The following is a 21,458-nucleotide window of genomic DNA, read 5'->3' as shown; positions in this document are numbered from 1 at the left end:
CTTTTGGAAAATACTGTGAACTGACTTTCCTTCACCCAGCACATCGCCCAAGGTTTCAAACAAAAGGAACTGCAGCAGCAGCTGTTGGACCCTAAACTCCAGGGGGGCGGCTGAGCTGATGCGAGAGGTGGAGGAGAAGCAGCAGAGAAAAAGAAGTTTGTGGTGTCCTTGTCATAATCCTAATCCTAATCCTGAGATTGGCACCTGCACCAAGGAGATCTTTAGTATTTGGATTAAGCTATCCTATCCACTAGTGTTCCCATTCATCACAATAGAAGTTGCTTGCTGGTGTGAGAGCTTCTTTGCTCTCTGGCACTCAGTTTCTGCACCAGTTGATTTGAGCCTAAACCTCCTGGGCTGCAGGAAGATGATGCCATTTAGATGTTGATCTGTATTCTCTGTTCAGCTTCTGAAGAAGCGACTGAGTCCAGACATAAATTGAGCTGATGAAGGACAGGAGCATCAGTTAAAGCAGCAGCTCACTCTGTACATGGACAAGTTCGAAGAGTTTCAGACCACCCTCGCCAAGAGCAACGAGGTCTTCACCCACCTTCCGACAGGAAATGGAAAAAGTTAGTGTTTAACACAGGTCTCTCAAGCTCACCAAGGCTGCATTTATTTGATCAAAAATGTGTAAATTGGGAAATATTATTACAAATAAAAATAACGTTTTCTATTTAATACATTTTAAAATCGATTTTATTCCTGTGATGCAAAGCTGAATTTTCAGCATCATTACTCCAGTGTCACATGATCCTTTTATTAGTAAAATAATATTTTATAGGTAAGGATTTTAATATTAGTTGTTCACCTTCACAAAATTTTCCAAATATAAGCTTTCTGACAATAAAATGATCGTTCCTGATGGTTTTGAAAGACAATTAAAGTCAAATGAATATGGTCTTGTAGGCCCATGGAATGACCATCTTTGTTTTTGACTTAATCAGATGACAAAGAAGATCAAAGCTTGAGAAGGAGACCACGCTATGGAGGCCCAAAATGGGAGCCAACAACCAAGACTCGCCCTGCGATTTCAGAAGAGGTTGTAGGAGTATAGAGCTCAGTTTTTAGACATGACAGTATTTTCTAATTCAGGGTACAGCTGTGAGGAATTATGTTGTAGAGCAATGTGTAGATGAAGGGGAATAAACATTCACAACAGTGTTATTTATAATTATCAGAAATATTATTTAAAATGGGAAATTCTTTTCCTTGCAACAGTTGCAAAATTTTGGTTAATGTTTATTTTATTTCAAGTAACTTAAAAATGCTTGTTTTTTTGTATGCTTGTAGTTTTAGTTTCAGTTAAAGTGTAATAACCCTGATTCACACAAGTCATTTTTAAATCAGAAACTGGAGCAGAACGCCTGAGGCGGCTCAGAAATCGCGTTGCTTCTCTCTTCCGGTTTTAGGACTACAAACCGAACAACGTAGCACTCATTAACTACAATATCGTTCAGCTTAGCCGCGGTACAGCTCAGCTTTTGGTTGAGGCAAATTCTTATAAATAAGAGATGGGTCAGGACTTTGTAGATCTTTACACTACTGTTTCGGGGGTTTAGTAGGGGTTTTTAATCTCGTTGGAAAGACAATCTCTTTGCTCACCAATTGTTTGCATTTATTTGATCAAAAATACTGGTAAAAACCGTGAAATTGTGGAAATATTACTTACCAATTCAATACTGTTTTCCATTTCAATACATTTTAAAATTAATTACTCCTGTGATGCAAAGTCGGAATTTTCACAGTCATTACTAACTCCAGTCTTCAGTGTCACCTGCATCATTCAGAACATTTCTAATATGCGAGATTTTCCTGCTCAATAAACATTTCTGATTATATCCCTTGTTGAAAAACAGTTTGCACAAACTGACTACATTTTTTTTTCAGGTTATTCTTAAAGACTGGTGAATTCTAAAAGACCAGATTTATAAAAAACATAAATCTCTCTCTATACAAATAACTTCTTATAAGTTATTTGCTAAAACTGATCATTTGTTTTAATAAATTATCAATTCTGCTTAGCGATCCGTTTTAAAATTCTAGTGTGGTTAAAATTAAATTTTTTCAAACTTTAGATATCAAACATATTTATTCTGTCTCTTTTTGCAAAACATTTAGTTGCAACTGAATACCTTGAACAAAAATCATCAGGCAACATAAAACTGACTCGATTAAAAGCTGTTTGTGTGCAAAATAGAGTTGCACAATTCTAGATAAATTGAGAGATTTGTATATTTTTTTTTTTTTTTTTTTTTTTTTTTTATTCCGATGAATTACATGTTTTTTTTTTAAATTAAGTTATTTATGAATTGTTTGTTGAATGACTTAATTTTTATTTGTTTCATTATTGGATAATTCAGTGTTTTTGAATGAATCTCTTGAATGAATGATTCAAAGACAAATTAATTTTTAGCAACTCCTTTTCGCCACCTACTACTGGCACCAACACAAAGTATCGTAATCGATATTTGAAGCATCAAATTACTTTCAAAAGTTGATTTACTCTATTTTAATCGCTACCAAATTTACATCAGTGTTTATATCCAACCCAAACTTTTATTGCAATTAAATTAAAAGTTTAAAAAAAATTAAGGCTTTGTCATGCTGGTGGTGACACCTCTCTTGCAACAACATGTTAGCTTATCACAAACATTATATCTAGCAGGTTTCTGCTGATGATCGCAAGTGTAGCCAACACTGGAGTGCTTAGAATAGCGAGGAAGGTCCTGGCAGATCCCAGAGTCGGGTCCTCACAGATGCAAATAAGAAAAGATGCACACAGGAACGAACGGCGGAATCAAAATTTTTTAATTTTACAAAAAGTATCCCAAATTCTGGATGGAATCGATTTTCGCTCCCAACTAGTCAACTTTTGATCAGTTTTAAAAAAAAATTTATACTGACCCAAATTTTCGATTATTTCAGAATCTGTTTTGAAGTTGCTATTTTTGTTTGTCTCTAAAAAACGTGCGAACAAAAATTACCGGGCCCCCCAAAGGGGGAAATGGGCGGGGAGAATTTTGCGGGGCCGCGAAACCCCCGACCTGAACCAGAAACCCAGCCTTCGGGGCCCACAAAAGATCCTGGGAAGAATGGGTCCTCCCGCCCTCAGCCGCGGGGTAAACCCAAGAATGGAGAGAGAGGTGGAGGGTTTGGAGCTTCAGCCTGAGGAAGCGGGCACCACAACATCCAGACAACTCATTGGCGACTGAGCCTGGCCTTTCTTTCTTTCTTTCTTTCTTTCTTTCTTTTTTTGTGGAGGTATATATTTTTGTCTAACAATTATCATAAAATTTAGTGAGGACATTAGTGAAGACGCTAACTGCTCTATACGTTGGTGGAAAGCACTTTTTACTCCCTGTTTTCTATAATATTGTATTTTCGTAGGAAATGGTCATGTGGTCCCGGACGGCCTCCATGCAGCTTTGTTTTCGTATGTTTTTCTTTTTTCTCCCCCATTCTCTGCTCAGCTGTGCTGTGCTTGCCCGTTTCCGTTTCTCTTTAAAAAATTGTAGCTCTTCCCGGGACCTCTAGAATCTGTAAATCATTTTGGATGCATATAGTGTTAATATGCTATTTTAAAATAACCGAACTAGCCCGACAAGCCACCCCTAGATGACCAGATAACCTTGGAGACTTGAGAACAGGGCATTAAAAACAGAGACGATCATTACCCACTCAACTACCATTGGCACTTTAAATCCACCCAAAGACTGGTCCATACAAGGATGCTTAATTTTAATGGCTTTAAGGGAAAGATACATGTCTATAAATAAAAAGAGGGGTCAAACTCCTCGCTGCCTGGGACTGGTTTCAAAGGGGAAATCTGTTTTAAGGGCTATTTTTGACTTTGAAAAAGGGCCCTTTACAGTCTCGAACAGTTATGTGAAATACAAAGACAGGGTCGAACAGTCTCACACCACTGAAGTTTAAGAACTTTCTACGGGAGGGACTTTTTTTTTTGTTGCATGACAGAGAAAACTCTCATTATGCCACATGCATTTAAAATTTCTGTTAAAAGTTCATATCAGCTTTGCAACCCCTTTTATTTAAGAGACAGGGTATTGTTTTTGTTGGATCGGGGGTTTCCAAGCCACCTCAAGCCAGTCAACCGTTGGATTACGAACTGAACCTGATCAAACTGTAAATCAATCTGCTTTTTACCAAAATCATATCCATCAATTTTAAAAAACCCCATTTTTATTGATTTTTAAAACTTCTCTATGGGATTTTTTGGGAAAAAGGACATATTGTTTGCTGAAAGGGCGAAGATTTGTTTTAATTGTGCCTGCTGCTGACTGTTTAATTAGTCCGAAGAGCAGCATGTTGTGTCATTGAATTTGTTTGTGTTGGGGTGGTGGTGGTTGTTTTTTTTTCTTTTTTTAATGGTAGTTTCCACCCAAAAAAATTCGTGTCACGCGCTCATGGTCGGTACCAAACGCGGTGATGGTCCTTTTTCTCTTTTCTTAGGAGCACAAAATATATCGCAAAGACTATTTTCTACTGTCTCTATTGAAAGCCAAGTTAGGGTCAAAACACATTGGAGCCCCATTGACGTTTCATAGTAATGACAGACGCACAGCCTATTTGCATTTCTTATGGCATAGGTTTGGAGCACGTGAAGGTTTTTATAGGTACTTCCCCTATTTTTGATCTTGTTTTCTTTTTTGTCTGCTAAACGTTGGACGCAGGTTGCATTTTCCTCTCTTTAACGAACACAACTGACTCAATTCTATATCTTTTGAACAAGGGCGCCTTGACGTATTTGATACGGAAATATGCTGAATTGGGAGTTTCTTTCTTTTAGACTTTGTAAGTAACAGGATAAATGTCTGTAATTCAATGCTTTAATGTTTCGAAAGCGCAACATTTCTCATACTGCTAAGTAACGTATGTCGTGAGAACTGAACTGATGATCTTGTAGAAGTAGTCTTGTCCAGGCTCTAATCATGGCCACACAGGGCTCTTCTCAGAAAACCCTCAGCCGTGCCTCAGTTCCATCTACAACTCGTGGCTCTGTCTCATGTCCTGATTCTGACCCTTCTTCTCGCTCCCCCTGACCCCGATAACCTGTGCATAGCGTTCCTCAACGGCTGTAAATAAACCAACAAAACGCATACCAGCTTTTTTCAATTCAGACGATGGGCAATGACATGACATAAGTTTTTTTGTAAAACTTATCCAATCACCATTAATCTTACATTAGTGATAGAAGGACCAGAAGCCGGTGCTGTTCATTAAAACATGGCTGAATGTGTGGGGTGTAACTTGCCAAACTGGTAAACTGTAGCAGAATTGAAAGGTAGACCTTCACCACAGCTTCCCCAGAATTTTGGAATATCAATGTTGATGTTTTTTAAGGACATCTTTGCACTTGATTTGTGTGATTCCCGTAACATTTCACCTCACGTTAAATATTTTTATGATCTCTGCAGAAGTTAAACGTTTGTGAGCATTTTATTTTGACAAATACTCTGTGATTGGTGTTGAAGGGTTTGTTTGTTGCAATGCCCCAGTTTGAGTCTCAGGTTACTGCAAAGGAATCTACCTGCTTCATGTAAGACGTACTGTGAAAGACGCTCAGAGACCCGTTTCTTTCTCCCCCAGCTCCCAGGTCAACCCTCAACCTGAGATTGTCACAAACCTCTTGTAGTTCTGTCGTTGCTTTTCAATAAAACATTTGTCGGTAGAATTTTTCCCTAACGTGTCATACCTTGTTTCATCACAGCGTCTCACACTCCAGATACAAAAGCATTATGCACCGAAATTTCAGCAACTGCAACATTTCTCTAAGTCAAACATTTGAAGTGGGTCAAAAAAGTTTTTCAAAGTGTTTCCGAAGACAGAAGCGCAGTTTGGTTTAGAGGCAACATTTTGATGAAAGGGTTTGTGATCCACTTCAAATTGTTCCACTTCTGTAAAAAAAAAAAATATTATGTTAGATTTTTTAAATTGAACTGTATGACCTTTGAGAATTGCAAACAGAACGCAACATAATTAAACCAAGGAGGAATAAAAAGTAAAGGGCATCGATAAAGCGTAAGTTCTTATTCACAAGTGAATTAATTTTAGGCGGGTAGGAATCCGTTTCCTTTTGTGGCTTTCTGAATGTCTATATTTTTTTTTTCATCAACTATAGATTCTAAACAAACTTTAAGGAATTTGAAAGATGGGAAAAAAGGCTTTAGTAACGTCCATTTGGTTCTAATGAATATAACATTATCTACAAAAGCAATCAGATCCATAAATAATCCATATTCTTCTTATGGATACGTCCTTGGTAAATGACTAAACTGATGATCCTTAGGACAGTTGCAATTCAGTTACACTTATGTTACAACTCATTACCAAATAGAAGACGAACAGGGACATAAATGCACATAGACTCTCTTTCACATGACAAAAAAATAATTTATAATCTGTATCCAAATGCAAATTCCCTAATGTGCTTTCACAGGAATTATTCTGTGAACAAGTTCGAATTGAACACTTTATTTTGTTGTACAATAACCATAGAACTTTCCAAAAATGAACCCCACCCAAACAAATGAGAGGAATACAAATTATACCCAAACAATTTTGATGGAGGGAAAAGATAGTAAAACAATGAAATGGTATTAACTGTAACAATTTATCTAAAACCAAAATATTTGGAGACTTTCCTTCCTAAGTGTTACAACAATTGCCCCTGATTGTCTGAACCAGAGAAAGATGAGGCCTGAAATCATTTTTTGATTGCCTCGTGTCTGTTTTGCAGACTGCAAACTGACATGTCACGTGTGTGATGGTGACCCTAGTGCTATGGACAGCCTGGTTTCCACCACTTAATAAAAAGTTTAAAAAGGCAATTGTGACTTTGTTTTTCTCACAATTGTTAGTTATAAAGTCAGGATTGCAGAAAAAAACTCACAATTCCCTTTTTTTATTTTTATGGCTTTCCATACTAGTGCGGGATTAACATATGGATTTACCCTCGTTTTAATTACTGAGATGCATTCTTAAAATCACAGATCAGTCTTTTATATGTCTGTTCCTGTTTTCCTGTGATGCAATGGAATTTCACAACAGTTATTGTTTTGGCCTGCCACTATCGAAATAAGTTTTGTGCGTTGCTTTTAACCATAAAACAAAAGTCTCTCTTTAAAATTCTGTCAATTTAAAATGAAGCACAAACAACAATCAAGGGCACTTTAAAACACAATCACTACGACCTTTACTGCTAGTTTAGCATGAATAAAACATGAATGAAACATCAGAATGTTCGATTGTCAGCTAAAAAATTGTGTTTTCCAGAAGAGCATTTTGCTAATATAAGATTATATACAGAAGCGTTATATTTACTTACCTTTTGTCTTTATTCTTTAATGTCTGTTTTGAAATCATGTCAAAGTTTTTATTACAGCTGTTAATACGTGATATGCGAACAACAAAGGTGTAGAAACATTCAATCTTCAATGTTTCCAATAAACAAACGGCCTCCCTTTTGGTGGTTGGATTATTATATTTTCAGTTATTGGGCGTTCCGGCTGAGGGCATCCTGACATTTTGGTTTTCGACCGCAGGATTTCATTTCGTGCCAATCACTAACAGACTATTTGATGAACTTTATTAAAGCTCTTTTTGTCAGAGACAAAAAAAATCTAACAGTTGATCTGTAATTTATTTTCAACAACTGAAGTACAGACCGTTATCAACAAGTAGGAATACAAATCATTTAAAAAGTTTTTTTTTTTTTTTTTTTTTTTTTAATTGTTTTTTATTACAACGATTTATTGGCAAATTGACCCAGGTTTACGGCCAAAAACGAAAACTGTGATAAGCCCCCCTACCAGGCCGGTAGACGTCTCAGAATGTGATTGAATCAGTGGGCAGTCTTTCTCCAAACCATCTAGGCCAAACTTCTCTCCGCAATGGATGAGGGGTGAACCTTTTAGAAAAGAGTCTACAGAGCCCCTGGTGATGGTAAAGGATCTGGTATGTGTGGAGCAGTGTAATGTAAGAGTTACATAATTTTAACTGAATAGACTGCAAATCAAAAGCTGAGAAGTACGAGCCATGCAAGTGGTTTAGATCTTTAATAAGATCAGTTTACGACGCCGCCCCTCAGCTCATGACGCAGGTGTCCTGCTCTTCATCTTGTAGATGTTCTCATCCTACACAGAGAAATTTCAGTCGGAATGATGAATTAATACAAGTCGCTACATAGGCGGATAGACTGAATCAAAAACTACAATCAATCCGACTGTCGATTATACTTTCAGTCCCAAAGAGTAAAATCTTTAAAGTGGTTGCTGCACTTCCCACTTCCATAGAACTCATATTATGGTTGTCTTCTGACACAGAAGACAGATTACCCAAGGGTCATGTTGTGTTCCATAGAATCAGAGATCTTAGCTGTGTGCGGCCCATGAAGGCAACGGTCAAAAACAAATAATTCAAGTAATCATCCCCGTATCATCTATTCTGTTATTATATACCTACGTTTTTTGGAAAATATTTGATTGGATGTTCAGTAAAGAATTTTATAAAGTGTAATCCTTAAAACAGGAGTGTTTCTAACAGGTATCAGAATAGTACCATGCGTATTCACATTGTGCTGACGTACCAACTTACATGTTGCAACGATATTGATATTTATGAATCATTCAAAATATGTTAAGAATTTTTGTTTTTTTAAGTTAGTTTGTTTTGTTTGTCGGTGTTGAAAGACATTTAATACATATCCAGCAACGAACACATTCAACTGAACTGAAACGTGACAGTATACTGTTACTAAAGATATTTCAAATAAATGCTATCATTAAAGCAGCCCGACCAAATATATTACTCAGCCAACGGAAATCTTTAAGGCGGCAGAACCACTCTTTTAACATTATTAATGAATAATATGAAACTGTTTGTGGACACCGAGAATCAACAATAAGGGAACTGTATTAAGTTGCTGGAAACTTCAGAGCTTGCATCAGCAGAAGAAATAACACATGTTTGAACGATGCTCGGGTCAAATAGAAACAGCTATATTTAATTTGAAATAATATGAATAACTTAGTACTTTTTCACTGTATGTTGAGTGGAATAATGCAACCTTGGTGGGCATAAGAGATACCGTTCCACAAACAAAAAAAAAAACTTACCATTAACAAAATATTATTGAACAACCCTATTACTAGAAGAAGATAACGTTTAACCTCTTAAATAACCACTGGCAACGAGCGTGTTTTTGCTGTATGAATTTGAACGGTAACAAATCATGTCATTTGAACGGCTCTGTATGGCAGTGAAGATTTCAGGCAGGTCCTTCTTTACTCAGCCACACGCGTGGCCCGTCCTCGCGTCCTCAACAGCAGACTGCTCTTGCTTCGCGCTTGATTACTACGACGACAGTAACATACGTCAATATACGTTTAGGCATTTGTGGATTCTAAACACGTTAACACAATAATATTCACCCCTAAGCATCCGGAATGTCGAGTAAAGGGATACGGTGCACCCAAAAGATGAATGACCCCCATGATTTCTGCCCCTCCAGGCCAACCTAGTTGGGAATGACGTGCTTCGGTCAGACTATACAGTCGGGGGTAGAGGACGATATCTGATCGCTGGCTCCTTCGATATAGGCTTTACAGGAGGTGGACAGGTGAGCATGGGGCGTGGTTGTGGCGAGTGATTGGAATCAAATAAGTGCATCAATCCTTCAAAATACGTCCCCACGGCTCCGGGTTATAAAGGCCTTCTGAGTGATCGAGTGTTGCTTTGGAAACTTTATAAACTGTAATCCTAGCTTCCACTAACGTCGTTACGTGCGTGCACGAGAGATTGTCCGTTCCAGTGGATGCTTAGGCGCAGAGGAAGAGCAAAGGAGAGACAAAACAAAACATCCTGTCACAAATTGGTACAAGCAAGGTTTTATAAAGAAAAATGGGGGTGGTGGGAGTAAGTCATGGCGGATTTTGATTTTTTGTTGGTGAACTATCCCTGAAACAAAAAAAAAAAAAAAGATCAATTTCCAGGAATTATCCCAAATCAATTGAACAAAACAACAGAGAGAGTATAATCCGATCTCCTCAGATCCCAAACATTGAGGCGTCTGGCTGTGCCACTGGGAGGCCCAGGATGTCTCCGTTATGGGAGGACCACTGACCTGTCCAGAGTCATCATTATTATTTGCACTATTACTGTAAACATCCTTATGTGGATGATATTGGTACGAATGTAACGAAGTTTAGAGTGTATATTTTGAGTGCTACCTGGAAGATGTCACAATCCTTGTGTGCTCAAAAGAGTGAAAGCTTTAGCGACAGGTTACGCAGAATCCCGCACAATGCAACCGTCTACAACCAAAACAAAGATCCAACCCATGAGCGTCAAACTGATAGAGGAGTTCTCTTCCGCCCAAGAGAAGGATCTCCAAATCATAACTTTCCAACAGAATTGTGTGCATGTGTAGACACGTTCAGATCACATGCATGTACAGACCTTGTCTGCGAGCAGTTGCCAGAATGAACTCGCTGTAGGGTTTGAAGGACAGGCAGTTTGACTTCAGCCGTGGCCGTCCACAGAATGACTGGGCTGTTGCTGTGTTATATTGGATCGTGGTGTCCGCACGTGGGAAGACAGACGTTTATTTAATTGTGCCCCTCTTAGTTAAAAGGTCTCTTCTGCGATATTTAAAGTTCTATAGCATTTCGGCTTCTCATCATATTTATGAAAAACTGATTGTCTGATCAACCTGGCAACCAAACACATGGTCCTCTGTACATTAGGAAAAAAAAGCAATATTGACGAACACCACCCGCATAACATTAAGCTGAGTTTAAACGACTCTCTCTGAGATATTCTGCTCAAATAAAGGTGTATACAACTTCCAGCAGTCTCCGCAACTATTTGGCTATTAGCAACCCATGTAAAGCTACGTTTCCCTGAGGTCAATGAGTTGGCTTAATGCGGCAATGCATTATGTCAAAGAAAACACATGACTAACAGGATATATGTTGCGTTAAAGCATGTCACACCACAACATTGAGCTTCACATCAGAGTAACACATTGTCATCACTGCGCGGGCGCCAACATACAACAAAAGTATACTTATACAAAGGACACCTATAAAGTGGTTTTGATAAGTTGATCATGGCCAACGGGTCAGAACACTCGCCGCCTCAGGTCCATTACAACATCTGGCTCTGTTCTGTCCTGATCTGAACCTCTGACGATAACCTGTGCTTTCCCTCAACGCTGAATAAAACAAAAACATCCAGCGTTTTCATTCAACGTGCAATGAACAGATCATAGTTTTTTGTAAAACTTATCACATTAATCATGTCTTGTAATGGACGGACGGCGAAGTGACATAGTGTAAAGGACAACCCCTGTGCTGTTCATTAGAAACATGGGCTGAATGTGTTTAAACTTGCCAAACTGTAAAACTCAGCAGAATTGAAAGGTAGACCTTCACCAGCTTCCCCAAATTTTGGATATCAATGTTGATGTTTATTACAGGAACATCTTTGCACTTGATTTGTGTGGATTTCCTCGTAACAGTTTCACCTCACTGTTAAATATTTTATGATCTCTGCAGAAGTTAAACGTTTGTGAGCATTTATTTTGACAAATACATCTGTGATTGGGGTTAAGGTTTGTTTTTTGGCAATGCCCCAGTTTGATTCTCAGGTTATGCAAGAAATCTACCTCTTCAGGAAGAGTACTGTGAAAACGCTCAAGAGACCTTTTCTTTCCCCCAGCTCAGCCCGTGACCCTCTGAATTGTACAACGCTCTTGTAGTTCTGTTTTGCTTTTCAATAAAACATTTGTAGAATTTTCCTAACTGTGTCATACCTTGTTTCACAGCGTCTTCACACGTCCAATACAAAAAGCAGTTATGCACCGAAATTTCAGCAACTGAAATTTATATAGTCAACATTTAAAGTGGATCAAAAAAGTTTATCAAAGTTGTCCTAAGACAAAAAACGCTTTTTGGGTTTTAGGGCAACTTTGATGAAAGGGTTTGATCCACTTCAAATTGATCCACTTCGTATATTTTAATTTTTTAATTGAAATTTTGACCTTTAAGACATTGCAAACAGAAACAGCAAATAAATTTAAACAAAGGATGAAATAAAAATTAAAGTGCATCATAAGCGTAAGTTCATTATTCACAAGTGAATTAATTAGCATAAAATTCAGTTTTTTTGGGCTTTCTGATGTCTAATTTTTTTTTAATAAACTTAGATTCTAAAAACTTTAAAGGTTTGAAAAGGGAAAAAATAGGCTTTCAGTACTCCATTTGGTCTAATGAAATAACATTTTCTACAAAAGCAAATCCATATCCATAAATAATACATATTCTTCTTATGGATAAGTCACTTGAATGAACTAAACTGATGATACTTAGGACTAGGTTGCAATTCAGTTTAACACTTATTGTGACAACTCATACCAAAATAAAGACGAACAGGGACATAAATGCACAATAGACTCTCTTTCACAATTACAAAAAGAATATTTATAATCTGTATCCAAATGAAAATGCTAATGTGTCTTTCACAGGATATATTCTGTGAACAATTTCGAATGATACTACTTTAGTTTTGTTGTACAATAACAACTAAGAACTTTCCAAAAAGACCCCACACAAATGAGGAAGACATATTTACCCAAACAAATTTTGATGAGGAGAAGAGATAGTAACAAATAGAAAAGTAATTAACTGGTAACAAATTATCTTAAACAAATATTTGGAGACTTTACTTCCTAAAGTGTTACAACAAGTGCCCTGATTTCTGAACAGAGAAAGAATAGAGGGCTGAAATCATGTTTTGATTGCCTCGGTGTCTATTTTGTGCAGACTGCCAAACATGACATGTCACTGTGTGATGGACACTAGTGCTATGGAATCCTGTTTCCACCACTTAATAAAAAATTAAAAAGGCAATTGTGACTTTTTTTCTCACAATTGTTAGTTATAAAGTCAGGATTGCCAGAAAAAAACTCACAATTCCCTTTTTTTTATTTTTTTATGGCTTCCATACTAGTGCTGGATTAACAATATGGATTTCTCGTTTTTAATTACTGATATGCATTCTTAATCACAAGATCAGTCTTTTAATAGTCTGTTCTGTTTTCTGTTGACGCATGAATTTCACAACATTATTGTTGCGCCTGCCATCTAATCGAAATAAGGTTTTGTGCTTTGCTTTTACATGAAACAAAGTCTCAGCTTTAAAATTCTGTCAATTTTAAAATGAAGCACAAACAAACAATCAAGCGGCACTTTAACCAATCACTACCCTTTACTGCTAGTTATAGCATGAAATAAACATGAATGAACATCAGAATGTTCGATTGTCAGCTAAAAAATTTTTTTTCCAGAAGAGCATTTTGCTAAATATATGAATTATATAACAGAAGCGTTATATTTTTACTTAACCTTTTGTCTTTATTATTTAATGTATGTTTGAATAATGTCAAAGGTTTTTATTACAGCTGTTTAAATACTTATATTCTAACAACAAATTGTAGAAACAATTCAATTATTCAAGGTTTACATAAAAACGGCCTCCTTTTGGTGTTGATTATTAAATATTTTCGGTTTTGGCTTTCGACTGAGTGCATCCTGAATTTTTGGTTTTCGACCCAGGATTTTCATTTTCGGTGCATCACTAATAAAAAGTACTATTTGATGAACTTTTAAAGCTCTTTTGTCAGAGAAACAAAAAAAAATCTAACAGTTGATCTGTACTTTATTTTCAACAACTGAAGTACAGACCGTTATCAACAATTTAGGAATACAAAATCATTTAAAAAGTTATTACAAAAGATTTATTGCAAAATTGACACCAGGTTTATGCACAAAACTAAAACTGTGATAAGCCACACCAGGCCGTAACTTCTCAGAAGGATTGAATAAGTGGTGCAGTCTTTCTCCAACCATCTGAGGCCAAACTTCTCTACCGCAATGGATGAGGGGTGAACCTTTTAGAAAAGAGTCTACAGAAGGACCCTGTGATGGATAAAGTATCTGGTATGTGTGGAGCAGGAAGTAAGAGGATAGATTTTACTGAATAATACTGCAAAGCAAAAGCTGAGAAGTAAGAAGCCATGAAAGGGTTGTAGATCTTTAATAAGATCAGTTACGACGCCGGCCCCTCCAGCTCTGACGCAGGGGTGTCTGGCTCTTCATCATTGTAGATGTTCTCAGCCTACACAAGAGAAGTTCAGTCGGAGATATGAATTAATACAAAGTCCTAATATCAAACTGAATCAAAAACTACAAATCAATCCACTTCATTAGTGACTTTCATTCCCAAAGGAAGGTAAATCTTTAAAGTGTTGCTGCACTTACCATCTGCCATACTTGCATAATGTTGTCTTCTGACACAGAACAGATTACCCAAGGTTCATTTGGGTTCCAGGAGAAATCAGAGATCTTAGCTGTGTGCCCACCATGAATGAACTGTCAAAACAAATAAATCAAGTAATCATCCCAGTATCCTCTATTCTGTTATTATATCCATACTTTTTTTGTAAAATATGTGAGTGGATGTCAGTAAAGATGTTATAAAGTTAATACTTAAAACATGAGTGTTTCTACAGGATCAGTATAGTACCCATGTATTCAGTTGTGCTGACTTACAACTTAACATGTCAAAATATTTAATATTATAATACATACAATACTGTTTTTTTTTTTTTTAGTTTTTTTTTTGTCGTTGTTGAAAGACATTAATACATTTATCCAGCAAGAACACATTCAACTGAACTGAAACGTGACAGTATACTGTTACTAAAGATATTTCAAATAAATGCTATTCATTAAAGCATCCCGAACAAAAATATATTACCACAAAATATTAAGCAGCACAACTCTTTTTAACATTATTAATGATTATAAATGTTTGTTGAGCACCGAATCAACATATGAAGACTGGAGTAATGTTGCTGAAAATTCAGCTTTGCATCACAGGAATAAATTACATTTTAACAATATTCAAATAGAAACAGCTATTTTAATTTGAAATAATATTTTAAATTATTACGGTTTTCACTGTATTTTTGATTGAATAAATGCAACCTTGGTGAGCATAAGAGATCTCTTTCAAAAAAAAAAAAAAAAACTTACCAATTAATAAAATATTATTGATCAATTAATATATATTAACATTTAACCTCTTAAATAAACACTGCAATCTTAGCATGTGTTTTTGCTGTAGTATTGAAACGGTTAACAAGAATCATGTCATTACGGCTCTGTCTGGCAAGTGAAATATTTTCAGCAGGTCCTTCTTTACTCACCAGCAGCTCAGGTGGCCCGTCCTCTGCGTCCTCCGCAGACTGCTCTTCTCCGATTTTACTACAGGACATACATGTAACAATACAGTCAATATACGTTTAAGGCATTTGTGGATCTAAACACAGTTAGCACAATAAATAGTTCACAATAACATCAGGAATGTGCATTAAATGGTTAGTTTGCTAGTTAATGGAAATTTTTAAATGATTTACTCACCCTCAAGCCAACCTAGGTGTGAATGACTTTCTTCTTTCAGACGAATACAGTCGGAGTTATATTAAAAAAATATCCTGGCTCTTCTAAGCTTTAAAATGACAGTGAATGCTGGTCGAGATTTTGAAGCAAAATAAAGTGCATCCATCCATCATCAAAAAATACTCCACACGGCTCCGGAGTTAATAAAGGCCTTCTGAAGTGAATCGATGTGTTTGTGTAAAACTTTATAAACTGTAATCTCTAGCTTCCACTAACTGTCGTACGTGCGTTCACGAGAGATTGTCGTTCCAGTGGATGACTTAGGGCGCAGAGGAAGAGCAAAGGAGAGAGCAAAACAAAACACCGTCACACAAATTGAAGTACAAAGCAAGGTTTTATAAAGAAAAATGGGGTGGGGGTGAGTAAATCATGGCGTATTTTTTATTTTTGGGTGAACTATCCCTTTAAGAAAAAAAAAAAAAAAAGAGTCAATTTTCAGGAATGTCCTCAAATCAATTGAACACAACAGAGAGAGTAATAATGCCATACCTCAGATCCCAAACATTGAGGCGTCTGTCTGTGCCACTGGAGGCCAGGATGGTCTCGTTATGGGGAGACCACTGGACCTGTCAAGAACATCAGTATTATATTTCAATATTCTGTTTACATTCTTTGTGGATATTGAATATTGATACGACTGTAACAGAAGTTTGAGTTATATATTTGAGTGGCTTACCGGGTGTCGGGCGGGATAAAGTGTCAATCCTTGTGTGACTCCAAGAGTATAAGCTTTACAGCTTCAAGGTTCTGCATAGATCCCACAATGCAAACCGTCTACAACCAAAAACCAAAAAGCTCACCCAGTGAGCGTCAAAACTTAAGAGGGTATTCTCTCCCGCACAGGGAACGGATCATCCAAATCCTTACGCGTTCCACAGACATTGTGTGCCTGGGTAGCGACAATGCAGATCCACACGCATGTACAGACGCTTGTCTACTTGGATCCAGTGGCCAGAGTATATGAACTCGCTTCTTAGGGCTGTTGAAAGGTCAGGCAGTTGACTCAAGCCGTGTGGTGACGATCCTAATAAATGACTTGGCTTTGCTGTGTTGTGCTTGGATTGCGTGTGTCCCCAACTGTGGAAGACAAGACATTTAGTTAATTGGGCAATCCAGCTTAGGTAAAAGACTCTCTTGCTATTTAAAGTTCCTATATTCCATTTCCTGCGTCTCTCGCGATTTATTAAAAACATGATTGTCTGTGATAACCTGGCAACCATGACACAACACTGGTCTCTGTACATTAGGCAAAAAAGCATAATGAGCTGAAAACAAATCGCAAACATTGTAAGCTGGAGTTTAACGATCTCTACTGCGATTCTGCTCAAATAAAAGTGTAATACAAACTTCCAAGCAGGTCGTCCGCACTATTGCTAATAAATTAGCAACCATGTAAAGCTGACTATCTCTGATTTGTGCTTGGGACAGTGCAAGTACATAATTAAAAAATAATGGACTAATCATGATTAATAATTGCGATTAAAGGCATTTCACACCACAGGAGCATGCGCTTCACTCAGAGTAACTACATCATCACTGCAGCGGCTCCATACGCTACTATTCGATACTCTTTACCACAGACAACTAGCAAATTTGTTTTATATAAGTCTGCATCCAGTGTCATAAACTTGAATAGTCTTGAAAGTCTGATCACATCTGTGAACGGGTGTACCATACCTGTCACATGTGAACAGCTTTGGACATGTAATTTCAGTCATACTATAGACTCATATGGAATGTGCTGTATCAGCATAACACACCATTCGTAGAATGCCCCAAAGCGGAATAATTCAAAACACAAGAATTTTAGGTAAACTGGGGTAATCTTCTACCGAAGATACTTTTCCTTGGACTTACTTCTTCTTTTCCACTTTTCAGAGCATCTCCAATTCCTTGTTAAAAAGACACCAGACATCTTAGTTCTTTGTGGCATTAGTTAAGCATCTTTTTCTTTTTTGCAACTCACATATTTGCTACATAGGTTTGTGCCTCGCTTCCTTCAAAGGGTGCTTTCTCTGTATTGGGCGTGAGCACCCGGTGTGAATCACTCATTGTTAACAGGCACACCATTAATCATTTGATCCATTCCCTCTCTGCTCAGCTAACTCCACATCATGAGTTTCCTGGTCATCAGCCAAAGCCGAGTATCCGAGAGACCAGCATTCTGTAGAAGGTTCCAGGCACACGTCCATCCACCCACAGCTGTGTGCCCTGTGAAGATTGTCTTGGCATCCTACTATCCTTCCCCTCCTTTGGCAACAGCACTGATGCTCCACAGACCCAGAATCGTCTGATAGTTGAACAACAACACATGATCGGTGCAGACATACAAGTTTCAAATACACGATCTTATTATTGTTAAACTACACAAAAAGTAAACATTTTCAATTACTTTGAAATAAATGTTAAGGTGAAAATGTACAAAAAAATCCTTACATTTCTTTTATTTCGGCTTATCATTCACAAGGCAACATTTCGTCATTTTCATTTAGTTTATCTTATAGACCAAAATACATCAATAAAAAAGTCAAAAAAACAAACAGTAAAACGAACACTAATATGTGAAACATAAAAATTGAATTCAAATATAAAATAACAGAAACTAATAAAGAGTGGCTCTATGATAATAAAATAGCACTGGCTTTGGATGTGAATTCCCTCACATGGTCCTTCTTATGCACGGATGAGCAAGTTTCCAACTCCCAGGTTGGTTGGGGCCAGGACAACGCGTTTCCCCTGTACCTCCTTCGAATGCGCCTCTGCGATCTCAGGGCTGGACTAGTACACTCTCCACTGGTGGTGCTGCAAATCGACCACTCACGTTTTATGTATAGCCCCCCACCCACCAAAGAGTGCTTCAGCGCATCGTTTAATAGAAGGTCTTTCCAACAAGTTATCAATAATACATCTACACAATCTGTCACTTTAACAGTCGTGAATCATGGACATTACTATGGACAAAACACATCTGAAAGAGATTCCAGAACAGTGAGCTTCTGTGGGCTCCTAATCTGTCCCTAGACCTAAGTTTCATATTAACTTTGAAAAACAACGATATTTAAATAACAATGTACGTAGTTAACAGCGGTCTTGGCCCTGATTAGGTGTGCATGTCATACCCACGTGTCCCAAATCTCTCCATTAAACTTCCATACTTGTTTGGAACTGTTTAATTGTTTGGAGTTATAAATGCATAATAATGATTACAACATAGACCAGTGAAAATTTTAGCATTTTTTGTCTTTCCTTATCTTTAAGGCAAAGTTTTTTTGGCACAATGTTTGGGATAGTCACACATACATTCCCAAAACTAGAGTAGGTTCTTACTAAGCTGTCATTTGCTATATTTTTGTGTAGGACCAACATTAAGACAGAATACCGTTTTACTTTTTAAAGAAAATGGTAGGGACACTACGCCCAAGTTGGATTTTGTGTAAATGAAAGGAATCAAGAGGACATAACTCAGGGCCAAACTGCAATGATAATCCAAATTAATCGTATAATTTGCCTGGCTCTTCTTTGGATGTCAATCGTGAAAACACTGGGTTCGGCTCGTCCATGGCACTAAAGCAGTTGTTGTAAGCATTCGCCAGCAATAATATAAAAAACAGTGTCAGTATTTCAATACAGAATCATTGTTCACACAATGAAACGTTTCCTGTTTTAATGTCACAAAAAAAGAAAACCCCATGGTGGTACATAAACATGCACATTACTTGTGGGTGGCCTTCATATCGCCCGTACTTAAAATGCGTAACATATTTTAATGACACCATGGGACCATGGTCTTAAGTGTAAATTTCTTTAAAATTTAGACTTATACATCATCTGAAAGTTGAACTGAAATAAGCTTTCCCATTGATGTATGGCTTATTCATGAATTAGGCCGAGATTACAACAATTGGAATCTGAGGGTGCAAAAAAAATCAAAATACTATGAAAATCACCATTTAAAGTTGTCCAAATGAATTCTTAACTAATGTCATATTATTCTAATCAAAAATGAAGTTTTGATATATTTTAAGTTACATAAATTCTTAAACAAAAAATATCTTCATGGAACATGATCTTTAACTTATATCACTAATGATTATTTTGGCATATATAAAAGAAAATCGATAATTTTGACCCATACAATATTTTGTTTGGCTATTTGCTACAAAATATACGCCAATGACTTAAGATCAAATACTTAAGGTTTTCTGGTCCATGGTCACTTATATCATTTGCCAGTGAATGAGATTAGAAAAGCACTGTTATAGCTTGCTCTGAGAGGTTACTCTCTGGTCTGTTTGAGTATATTGCATCTTTCGGAAGAGAGCATCATGTGTTTTCTGAGATGGTGACGAATGGCTGTAAAGGAAAGGTTGTTGCTCTAAAGCCAAAAGAGATGGTTGAGGACTTGATTTCTACGCTCCAACAGCAAACCTCACGCACAATCGGTTACTCATATTCCAAATTCACTAGCATTAGGATATGTTTTTTTTTGTGCGGAAGATCTTCTGCTGTGTAGAAGTACAAATAATCCAGAAAACAGTTTTTATTAGTGAATGAGCCCCCTAGACCTGGTTGGATGGGTGTTTGGTGTTAGTCCGAACACCAGCACGTCAGACGTGGGGGTCTTGGGTGGCGATTATGATGCAGGGGTTTTGTGGCATGTATCTGGCTCTGTTCATACTTCTCCATTCATGGTTGCCTCTCTTAATTTCAATCCTCAATCTTTCCGCTCAACCTATTCCAAACCCTCCAAAACTCTGGGAATAAATTATAACACAGTCATTAATATGCCCTCCAAGTCTGGATCTCTACTCCTTCAGTTCCTATCAGCTTACTTAAGAACTCAGCAGTTTGTAGTCATTCAACTGAATAAAAAAAAAGTTTAATTTACAGTTACACTTTGGTATTAAAGGGATAGTTCAGTGCTCCAGCCGAAAGTCTCATCAGTTTTTCCACCCTCGGTACATTTTTGAAAACAACTAATGAAGATATTTTTAATGAAACGGGGGAGAGATTTCTGCCCCCTCCACAAAAAACCATCTAGCACCAAAATAGTCGTGATGCTTCCATACGTTAATAAAGAATCCATAGGAATTAAACGGTTCAATATAAAGTCTTCTTGAAGAGACACAGCTGTTTTCACATGTTCATGAACAAGATATAATACAAGCTTTTATTCAAACCGAACATGTAAACGTTGATCAGTGCATAAAAGCACATTAAAAAAACATTAAAACCGAAGTTTGAACATGGGCTTGCTTTTTTCATATACGGATTACTTTTATGAACTATCCCTTTACATGCATCTCGGGTTATAAATGCTTAATATACCGGCATAAACAAGATCCAGTCCACAGTCTGATGTGTGAAAATGCTCATATTTGTGAAATGATTCCCCTCTCATTCATCAAACTGAAGTCCTGATCATTACCTGCTGAAGAAACACACACATAATTACAATTTTAGTATAATGACTTCAGCTGTGGAACAAGAAATATGCAAGATCGTCATCTGGTTTCAGGGTCCGATCAGCTCCTTACCCGTACACTTCGTTTCTCGCTGTCGTAGTGGGACGCGTCAAACTGCAGCGTCATCATTAGTGATCTGAACACTGGCGATAAACAAGTGGTTCTGCTCACTCTGAAGTGTGGTGTGCCCAGCGCCAGCCGATGAACCACGGTAGTTCCTTTCCCTCAGGCCTGCACAAGACAGAACAATCATATAAAGTCATCTGTTGTGTTCAGAAGGTGTCCATGGTTATTTACATGGATTACCTGTTCACATCAAGGAAGCCACTGCACTGTCAGACTCGGCCACTCGAGGGCATGTGTCATGACTAGATCGTACAGGAATGGTGTGTTTTTTCTTCCAGATCTTGTATTCCTCATTTATGACTCTCTCCTCCACTAGAGCCAT

General features: G+C 37.3%; 1 pseudogene; it reads right to left on the bottom strand.

The window, feature by feature from the left end:
• Positions 1-14,101: 14,101 nt before the first annotated feature.
• LOC122146552 lies at positions 14,102-21,458 on the bottom strand (annotated as a pseudogene).

Source organism: Cyprinus carpio, chromosome A11 (assembly GCF_018340385.1).
Source record: "Cyprinus carpio isolate SPL01 chromosome A11, ASM1834038v1, whole genome shotgun sequence".
Taxonomy (NCBI): Eukaryota; Metazoa; Chordata; class Actinopteri; order Cypriniformes; family Cyprinidae; genus Cyprinus; species Cyprinus carpio.
The sequence above is the reverse complement of the archived record's forward strand: the minus strand, read 5'-3'. Positions and strand labels throughout refer to the sequence as shown.